At 46.7% G+C, this 9,082-nt stretch overlaps 1 pseudogene; it reads right to left on the reverse strand.

Moving 5' to 3' along the window:
* Positions 1-2,276: 2,276 nt before the first annotated feature.
* Positions 2,277-7,679, reverse strand: LOC132888361 (uncharacterized; annotated as a pseudogene).
* Between the last annotated feature and the right edge of the window lie 1,403 nt (positions 7,680-9,082).

The raw sequence follows: 9,082 nt of genomic DNA on the forward strand, positions 1-9,082 counted from the left end.
TTTGTAACGTAGACTACGAAATGTACTTTTGCGCGCGTGCCGTGTGTCTGTGCGCCCTTCTCACCTTTTTCACCCCTGACCAGTTTGCATGCCTGTTTTAAGGGAATCCCATTGAGTTCCCATTGAGTCCCAAGGTGAAGTAAATTCTTTGTGCCCACCAGTTACCAGTATATGTAGTTTTTAGTAGAATGGGTTTTAGTAGAATGGGTTTGTTTGACTCCTGTTTGTTTTACTCCTTCTGGCCATGTAAACTGTATAAGGGTGAATAACTTTTTTTTTAATACAGGGCCTTTTTTTGCCAGCTTCATAAGTTTTTTTTTTTTATTTTGCTTTACTCCAGTGTTACTCAAGTGTTACTCAAGTGTTGTTGTTGTTGTTCTAATATATACATATATATATATATATATATTTTTTTTTTTTTTGCTTTACTCCAGTGTTACTCAAGTGTTGTTGTTGTAATAATTCTGTGTTCTATAATTTCACTTTTTTATTAAATCATGGCAAAAGTTTGAATGGTGTGAAAGATTTCATATTAGAGATTGTATTTCAAAATGCACATTACAAATCAGTTTAAGGCAAAACTATTTACTTTAATAAGTATACATACAGTGGGGCAAAAAAGTATTTAGTCAGCCACCAATTGTGCAAGTTCTCCCACTTAAAAAGATGAGAGAGGCCTGTAATTTTCATCATAGGTACACTTCAACTATGAGAGACAGAATGAGAAAAAAAAAAATCCAGAAAATCACACTGTCTGATTTTTAAAGAATTTATTTGCAAATTTTGGTGGAAAATAAGTATTTGGTCAATAACAAAAGTTCATCTCAATACTTTGTTATATACCCTTTGTTGGCAATGACAGAGGTCAAACGTTTTCTGTAAGTCTTCACAAGGTTTTCACACACTGTTGCTGGTATTTTGGCCCATTCCTCCATGCAGATCTCCTCTAGAGCAGTGATGTTTTGGGGCTGTCGCTGGGCAACATGGACTTTCAACTCCCTCCAAAGATTTTCTATGGGGTTGAGATCTGGAGACTGGCTAGGCCACTCCAGGACCTTGAAATGCTTCTTACGAAGCCACTCCTTCGTTGCCCGGGTGGTGTGTTTGGGATCATTGTCATGCTGAAAGACCCAGCCACGTTTCATCTTCAATGCCCTTGCTGATGGACGGAGGTTTTCACTCAAAATCTCATGATACATGGCCCCATTCATTCTTTCCTTTACACGGATCAGTCGTCCTGGTCCCTTTGCAGAAAAACAGCCCCAAACCATGATGTTTCCACCCCCATGCTTCACAGTAGGTATGGTGTTCTTTGGATGCAACTCAGCATTCTTTCTCCTCCAAACATGACAAGTTGAGTTTTTACCAAAAAGTTCTATTTTGGTTTCATCTGACCATATGACATTCTCCCAATCCTCTTCTGAATCATCCAAATGCTCTCTAGCAAACTTCAGACGGGCCTGGACATGTACTGGCTTAAGCAGGGGGACACGTCTGGCACTGCAGGATTTGAGTCCCTGGCGGCGTAGTGTGTTACTGATGGTAGCCTTTGTTACTTTGGTCCCAGCTCTCTGCAGGTCATTCACTAGGTCCCCCTGTGTGGTTCTGGGATTTTTGCTCACCGTTCTTCTGATCATTTTGACCCCACAGGGTGAGATCTTGCGTGGAGCCCCAGATCGAGGGAGATTATCAGTGGTCTTGTATGTCTTCCATTTTCTAATAATTGCTCCCACAGTTGATTTCTTCACACCAAGCTGCTTACCTATTGCAGATTCAGTCTTCCCAGCCTTGTGCAGGTCTACAGTTCTGTTTCTGGTGTCCTTTGACAGCTCTTTGGTCTTGGCCATAGTGGAGTTTGGAGTGTGACTGTTTGAGGTTGTGGACAGGTGTCTTTTATACTGATAACGAGTTCAAACAGGTGCCATTAATACAGGTAACGAGGAGGACAGAGGAGCCTCTCAAAGAAGTTGTTACAGGTCTGTGAGAGCCAGAAATCTTGCTTGTTTGTAGGTGACCAAATACTTATTTTACCGAGGAATTTACCAATTAATTCATTAAAAATCCTACAATGTGATTTCCTGGATTCTTTCCCCCCATTCTGTCTCTCATAGTTGAAGTGTACCTATGATGAAAATTACAGGCCTCTCTCATCTTTTTAAGTGGGAGAACTTGCACAATTTGTGGCTGACTAAATACTTTTTTGCCCCACTGTACATATTCTATTCATGCAGAGAGAAGAGCCAGACACAGCACAGAATGTAGTAATTTTTCCTTACTCAGATGTGCCTTTGCGTAACATTAACAAGGTAGAGCAATGCATCACAAAATCTAGTGTGGTTGTTGTTCACTACATTATTGAATAGTACTGAGATGTCTGGGTACCGGTCTGCAAACACATCCTCTGCACTACATCTGTCTGCCACGGATGAAAAGGGGTCCATTCCAAAGACAGATGTCCACGTAAGTGATGATCCCAACTCTTCTTCATACATGGCTGCTGCAACAGGGGCACTAGGAAGTAGCCTCTCAGAGATTTTCACTGGACATCCATCTGCTGCTAGTTCATTGGGTATCCCATGACCTACAATTAATGGGGCAAATGATTAAAAGGAGGTAGCACGCTGTTTTTTTTTTATTTATGTAAGGCAGTCTATTAATATTTCGGTCAATGAGATCAGCAGGGATACTGGAAATGCTGCTCTTCACTGGCTGAACTAATACTTCTCCATTTGTAAACAATGCACTTTAGTATACCTGGGATTCGATGTGCATTCCATGCTTGAACCATTCTGCCTAACCCGACTTCAGCCAATTGACAAGTAAGGCTGGAGGTGCAGAACTTTGTTAAGTTGTCCTCATTAGCTCTTGGTCCATGAGGTGTGTAAGAGCACCTTTTAATGGGAAATTCACCCGAACGTTCACTTCTGACCACAACCTTTCCACTCTATGATTCTGTTGACCACAAAAACAAGTTTCTAGTTAGTTACTCATTAAATCTACAAATATCTCTATCAGTGTGTAATTTTTAGAGAGCTCGACTTGCACTTATACAGGTCTAAGGTATTCTGCCTTGAGATCCCACCCCAGAAAGTTTAGATGCTCATCAAAGCAGCTAACACCCTTAGTATTATGTCTCGTCTCGTCTCGTCTCGTCTTCTTCCGCTTATCCAGGACCGGGTCGCGGAGGCAGCAGTCTAAGCATGGAAGCCCAAACTTCCCTTTCCCCAGACACCTCGGCCAGCTCCTCGGGAAGAACACCGAGGCGTTCCCAGGCCAGCCGAGAGACATAGTCCCTCCAGCGTGTCCTGGGTCTTCCCCGGGGCCTCCTCCCGGGGGGACATGCCTGGAACACCTCCCCAGGGAGGCGTCCAGGAGGCATCCGAAAAAGATGCCCGAGCCACCTCAGCTGGTTCCTCTCGATGTGGAGGAGCAGCGGCTCTACTCCGAGCTCCTCCCGAGTGACTGTGCTTCTCACCCTATCTCTAAGGGAGCGCCCAGCCACCCTGCGAAGGAAACTCATTTCAGCCGCTTGTATCCGCGATCTTGTTCTTTCTGTCATTACCCAAAGCTCATGACCATAGGTGAGAGTCGGAACGTAGATCGACCGGTAAATTGAGAGCTTCGCCTTTTGGCTCAGCTCCTTCTTCACCACGACGGACCGGTAAAGCGACCGCATCACTGCGGAGGCTGCACCGATCCGCCTGTCGATCTCACGCTCCATCCTTCCCTCACTCGTGAACAAGATCCCGAGATACTTAAACTCCTCCACTTGAGGCAGGACTTCTCCACCAACCTGGAGAGGGCAAGCCACCCTTTTCCGGTCGAGAACCATGGCCTCGGACTTGGAGGTGCTGATTCTCATCCCAGCCGCTTCACACTCGACTGCAAACCACCCCAGTGCATGCTGAAGGTCCTGGTTTGAAGAAGCCAACAGGACAACATCATCCGCAAAAAGCAGAGATGAAATCCTGTGGTTCCCAAACAGGATTCCTTCCGGCCCCTGGCTGCGCCTAGAAATTCTGTCCATAAAAATTATGAACAGAACCAAAAAACCCCTATGGAGAAAAAATCCAGGACCGTGACGTCGCCCGGTAGGACGCAGCCGGGGCCCCACCCTGGAGCCAGGCCCGGGGTTGGGGCTCGTATGCGAGCGCTTGGTGGTCGGGCCTTTGCCCATGGGGCCCGGCCGGGCTCAGCCCGAAGAGGCGACGTGGGCCCGACCTCCTGTGGGTTCACCACCCACAGAGGTAGCAGTAGGGGTTTGGTGCAGTGTGGATTGGGTGGCAGTCGAAGGCAGGGGCCTCGACGACCTGACCCCCGGACACAGCGGCTGGCTGTTGGGACATGGAATGTCACTTCGCTGGGGGGGAAGGAGCCTGAGCTTGTGCGGGAGGTTGAGAGGTACCGGCTAGAGATAGTCGGGCTCACCTCCACGCACAGCTTGGGCTCTGGAACCCAGCTCCTCGAGAGGGGCTGGACTTTCCACTTCTCTGGAGTCGCCCATGGTGAGCGGCGGCGGGCTGGTGTGGGCTTCCTTATAGCTCCCCAGCTCAGCCGCCATGTGTTGGAGTTTACCCCAGTGAACGAGAGGGTCGCCTCTCTGCGCCTTCGGATTGGGGAGAGCGCTCTTGCTGTTGTTTGTGCCTACGGGCCAAATAGCAGTATAGAGTATCCGGCCTTCTTGGAGTCCCTGGGAGAGGTACTGAGGGGTGCTCAGACTGGGGACTCCATTGTGCTACTGGGGGACTTCAATGCTCACGTGGGCGATGACAGTGACACCTGGAGGGGCGTGGTTGGGAGGAACGGCCTCCCCGATCTGAACCCGAGTGGTGTTTTGTTATTGGACTTCTGTGCTAGTCACAGTTTGTCCATAACGAACACCATGTTCGAGCATAGGGGTGTCCATAAGTGCACGTGGCACCAGGACACCTTAGGTCGGAGGTCGATGATCGACTTTGTAGTCGTGTCATCTGATCTCCGACCCTATGTCTTGGACACTCGGGTGAAGAGAGGGGCTGAGTTGTCAACTGATCACCACCTGGTGGTGAGTTGGATCCGCTGGCGGAGGAGGAAGCTGGACAGACCTGGCAGGCCCAAACGTATGGTGAGGGTCTGCTGGGAACGTCTGGCCGAGCACTCTGTTGGGGAGGTCTTTAACTCCCACCTCCGGGAGAGCTTTTCCCAGCTTCCGAGGGAGGCGGGGGACATTGAGTCTGAGTGGACCATGTTCTCTACCTCCATTGTGGACGCAGCTGTTCGGAGCTGTGGCCGCAAGGTCTCCGGTGCCTGTCGTGGCGGCAATCCCCGAACCCGGTGGTGGACACCGGAAGTAAGGGATGCCGTCAAGCTGAAGAAGGAGTCCTATCGGGCCATGTTGACCTCCGGGACTCCTGAGGCAGCCGACGGGTATCGGCAGGCCAGGCGTGCTGCAGCTCGGGCAGTTGCGGAGGCAAAAACTCGGAACTGGGAGGAGTTCGGGGAGGCCATGGAGAAGGACTATCGGTCGGCCTCGAAGAAATTCTGGCAAACCGTCCGGCGCCTCAGGAGGGGGAAGCAGTACTCTGCCAACACTGTTTACAGTGCGGGTGGGGAGCTGTTGACCTCGACTGGGGACATTGTCGGGCGGTGGAAGGAATACTTTGAGGATCTCCTCAATCCCACCGTCATGTCTTCCACTGAGGAGACTGAGGCTGATGACTCAGAGGTGGACTCGTCCATTACCCAAGCCGAAGTCACTGAGGTGGTTTGCAAGCTCCTCGGTGGCAAGGCACCGGGGGTGGATGAGATCCGCCCTGAGTATCTCAAGTCTCTGGATGTTGTGGGGCTGTCTTGGTTGACACGCCTCTGCAACATCGCGTGGCGGTCGGGGACAGTGCCTCTGGAGTGGCAGACTGGGGTGGTGGTCCCTCTTTTTAAGAAAGGGGACCGGAGAGTGTGCTCCAATTATAGGGGAATCACACTTCTCAGCCTCCCAGGGAAAGTTTACTCCAGGGTACTGGAGAGGAGAATTCGACCGATAGTCGAACCTCGGATCCAGGAGGAACAATGCGGTTTTCGTCCTGGTCGCGGAACACTGGACCAGCTCTATACCCTTCATAGGGTGCTCGAGGGTTCATGGGAGTTTGCCCAACCAGTCCACATGTGCTTTGTGGATCTGGAGAAGGCATTCGACCGTGTCCCCCGTGGTATTCTGTGGGGGGTGCTTCGGGAGTATGGGGTTCGGGGCTCTTTGCTAAGGGCTGTCCGGTCCCTGTACGAACGGAGCAGGAGTCTGGTTCGCATTGCCGGCAGTAAGTCAGACCTGTTCCCAGTGCATGTTGGACTCCGTCAGGGCTGCCCTTTGTCACCTTAGTATTATGTGATTATGACAATTTCAACCCTAATCTCACATATTGACTATGCCAATTATGTTAATAGGTGATTCATTTCACCCACTGTCACATGAGGGGTGTGGTCCACAGTTAATAGACCCCCAGTACAGAGACAAATTTGGTCTTCCCATCTTCAGGCCAGAATTGAAGAAGCCTTTTTTAGATGAAAGGTAAAATAACTTCAAGCTCCAAAAAGATCTCCAGTTGCCTATTATGGAGTACTATGCCTAATCTTTGCCCCATCTTTCACTTGTTTTATTTTCCCCACCCTGGTGCTGTGTATTGCATATCCTTTTGTTTGTTTGCTTAGTGGAAGCCCAGTTAATCTGTGAAAAACCCACCAGTGTAGATGTGGTCTGGAGGTATGGTGGCCTGTTACGATTGTATCGGTGTCCCGACAGCTTCTCCTGCATGTAAAGGCTCAGGTAGAATTCCCTGCCATGATCAACCTGGACTTGATCCCACATTCCATGATTGACCACTGTAGATCTGGATGTAAATACAGTTAACACATACAGGGTTAATGTAAAATGTGGGCCTACTGGTAATACCCTGAGTGGTGGTAGTGGTGGTGGTGGGGGGGTTCTATACTCACCTGTAAACTTCCTCATAGATCACAAGGTTGTTTTTGATGGGCATGCTGCAATGAGCGACAACTTTATTGCTGAATCCATCAATGGCCAAAACATGCGTCACACCAAACATGACCAATTTCTCGTTCTGGTCCATATGTAATTTATGGCCCATGTATGCGGCATGGTATGGTACTGGATTTATATTTCAAGCACCCTACAAAAATATGAGCTTTTGTTAACATGCTAGACAGCTTACAAACATAAAATACTAGAAGGGGTGACGATTTAAAAAAAATCTGGCCTACTTACCTGTCATCGTAATTCATGGTATAGCCGATGAACTTCCCTCAATGTGTCACCAACTCGACACTCTGCTGCGCGCACTCCCTGTGTAGCCAGGTACCCGGTCATAAATTTTCGACCATACGATGGGCCCGTCTGATAATAAAAATATTTACTTTATTACTTTTGAAAGACAGGCAGATGGCATGTAGCATTTTAAACGTATAAAATAGCTTACCTCCCATATTGACCCGATTACAGCCCTCTCCAACTCCGTGTCCGTAACGTGCCTTTTACGCTTCAGGTTGTGAGTGCTGCAAAAACGTCGGACACTCATTTCTGAGCATCTTTCAGCTCCCATTTGTTGCAGCGCGTTTGAAATTTCGGCATGAGTCTTGCCTGATTCAAACAACTCTTTAATAAGGTCTGCATGGTTCTCCAATGCAGCCATGGTGAATACGCGCGCTTGGCTAGCTTGGATGCGTGTCCATGCGCTTGGAGTAAACAAAGAAATAACTTCCGGTCCACAGAAAACAGACAGATAAAATCAAAACTAGTGTAGATCGTTTTTTAACACATTTAATTTTTGACCTCAGCATGAAATGAAATGTTCAAAAAATAAGTTGTTATTCGTTTTTTGTTCACCTTTGAAAAACAAACGATGAGAAGTCATTTTTTCATTTTATGTTTTTTTAGTTCTTAATTGAAATGCAAATGAACAAGCATGTTGTTTAGTGTGCCCTATAAGGCCTACTTCATGAAACAGTAATCAGTGGCTACATTCAACTTGTAATAGATTTCAGTAGTTAGTAAAGTCTTATAAGCAAAAAAAAAAAAGTCCGTTTTCAGTCATCCCAACATTGCCACTATTTAATATTGTCTAGCCTATTTGAAAGCAGGACCTACATGTAACACTAAAAAGTGCACAGTGCTTCATTGCAAGAGTCACTTTTTTAAAAATATTTATTTTTGAGCAAGTTTGCCTTTGTTTAACAGTAGCTGTATAGAGGTTGGCAGAAAACAGGGAGAGAGGAGTGAGCGTGAAAAACCCAAGGCAAGAATCGAACCATGTTTCAGGAGTTACCGGTACAAGACATGTGCAGTAACCACCAGACTACCAAGATCCATAGTTTCACCTGTTCCTGCACTGAAAAAAGTAACCTACCGTATAGCATTTTCCCAATAAATCTGAGGTAACAATTTGCATTGACTTGTTTGGGGTAGATTTAATTCCATATATTGAGTATAAAATAACTGAAATAAAAAGCTATGAAATACTTAAATTGGGTAAAATTTACCTCATGTATCTATTCAACAGCTACTTTCTCACTGAAATTGGGTAAAAGTATCTCTTGTTTGCTAGTAGGTAATACCTGATAATTACTAATCAAAGGTAATTAATATCACTTACAGTAGTAACCATTACTTATTTGGAGAAGGTAAGATGTACCCCCCCCCCCCCCCCCCAAAAAAAAAAAGACTTTCAGATGGTTCATCATTTCAATGTTTTTAATCCATAAAATCATCAAAAAAAAAAAAAACCCCACAGAATAGAGTGCAGTACAACAGCTTCACACAACATTTCAAGTTATGAACCCGTTTTATAACTCACTAACTAACAGCTTCAAATGTTGTTTCTGGACTGACCAAATCTGCAGTCCAGGTGCATCTATACAACAAATAACTGATCCGCCTTGTTTATATGCAGCAATGATCCACCAAATGATCAAAAAACACAAAATAAAGTGCAGTACAACAGCTTCACACAACATTTCAAGTAATGAACCTGTTTTACGGTATACCATAGCTCACTAAACTACCGTAACAGCCGGAGAGAGGAAGATGGCAGTCCGA

This window comes from Neoarius graeffei, chromosome 6 (assembly GCF_027579695.1).
Source record: "Neoarius graeffei isolate fNeoGra1 chromosome 6, fNeoGra1.pri, whole genome shotgun sequence".
In the NCBI taxonomy this organism is placed as follows: Eukaryota; Metazoa; Chordata; class Actinopteri; order Siluriformes; family Ariidae; genus Neoarius; species Neoarius graeffei.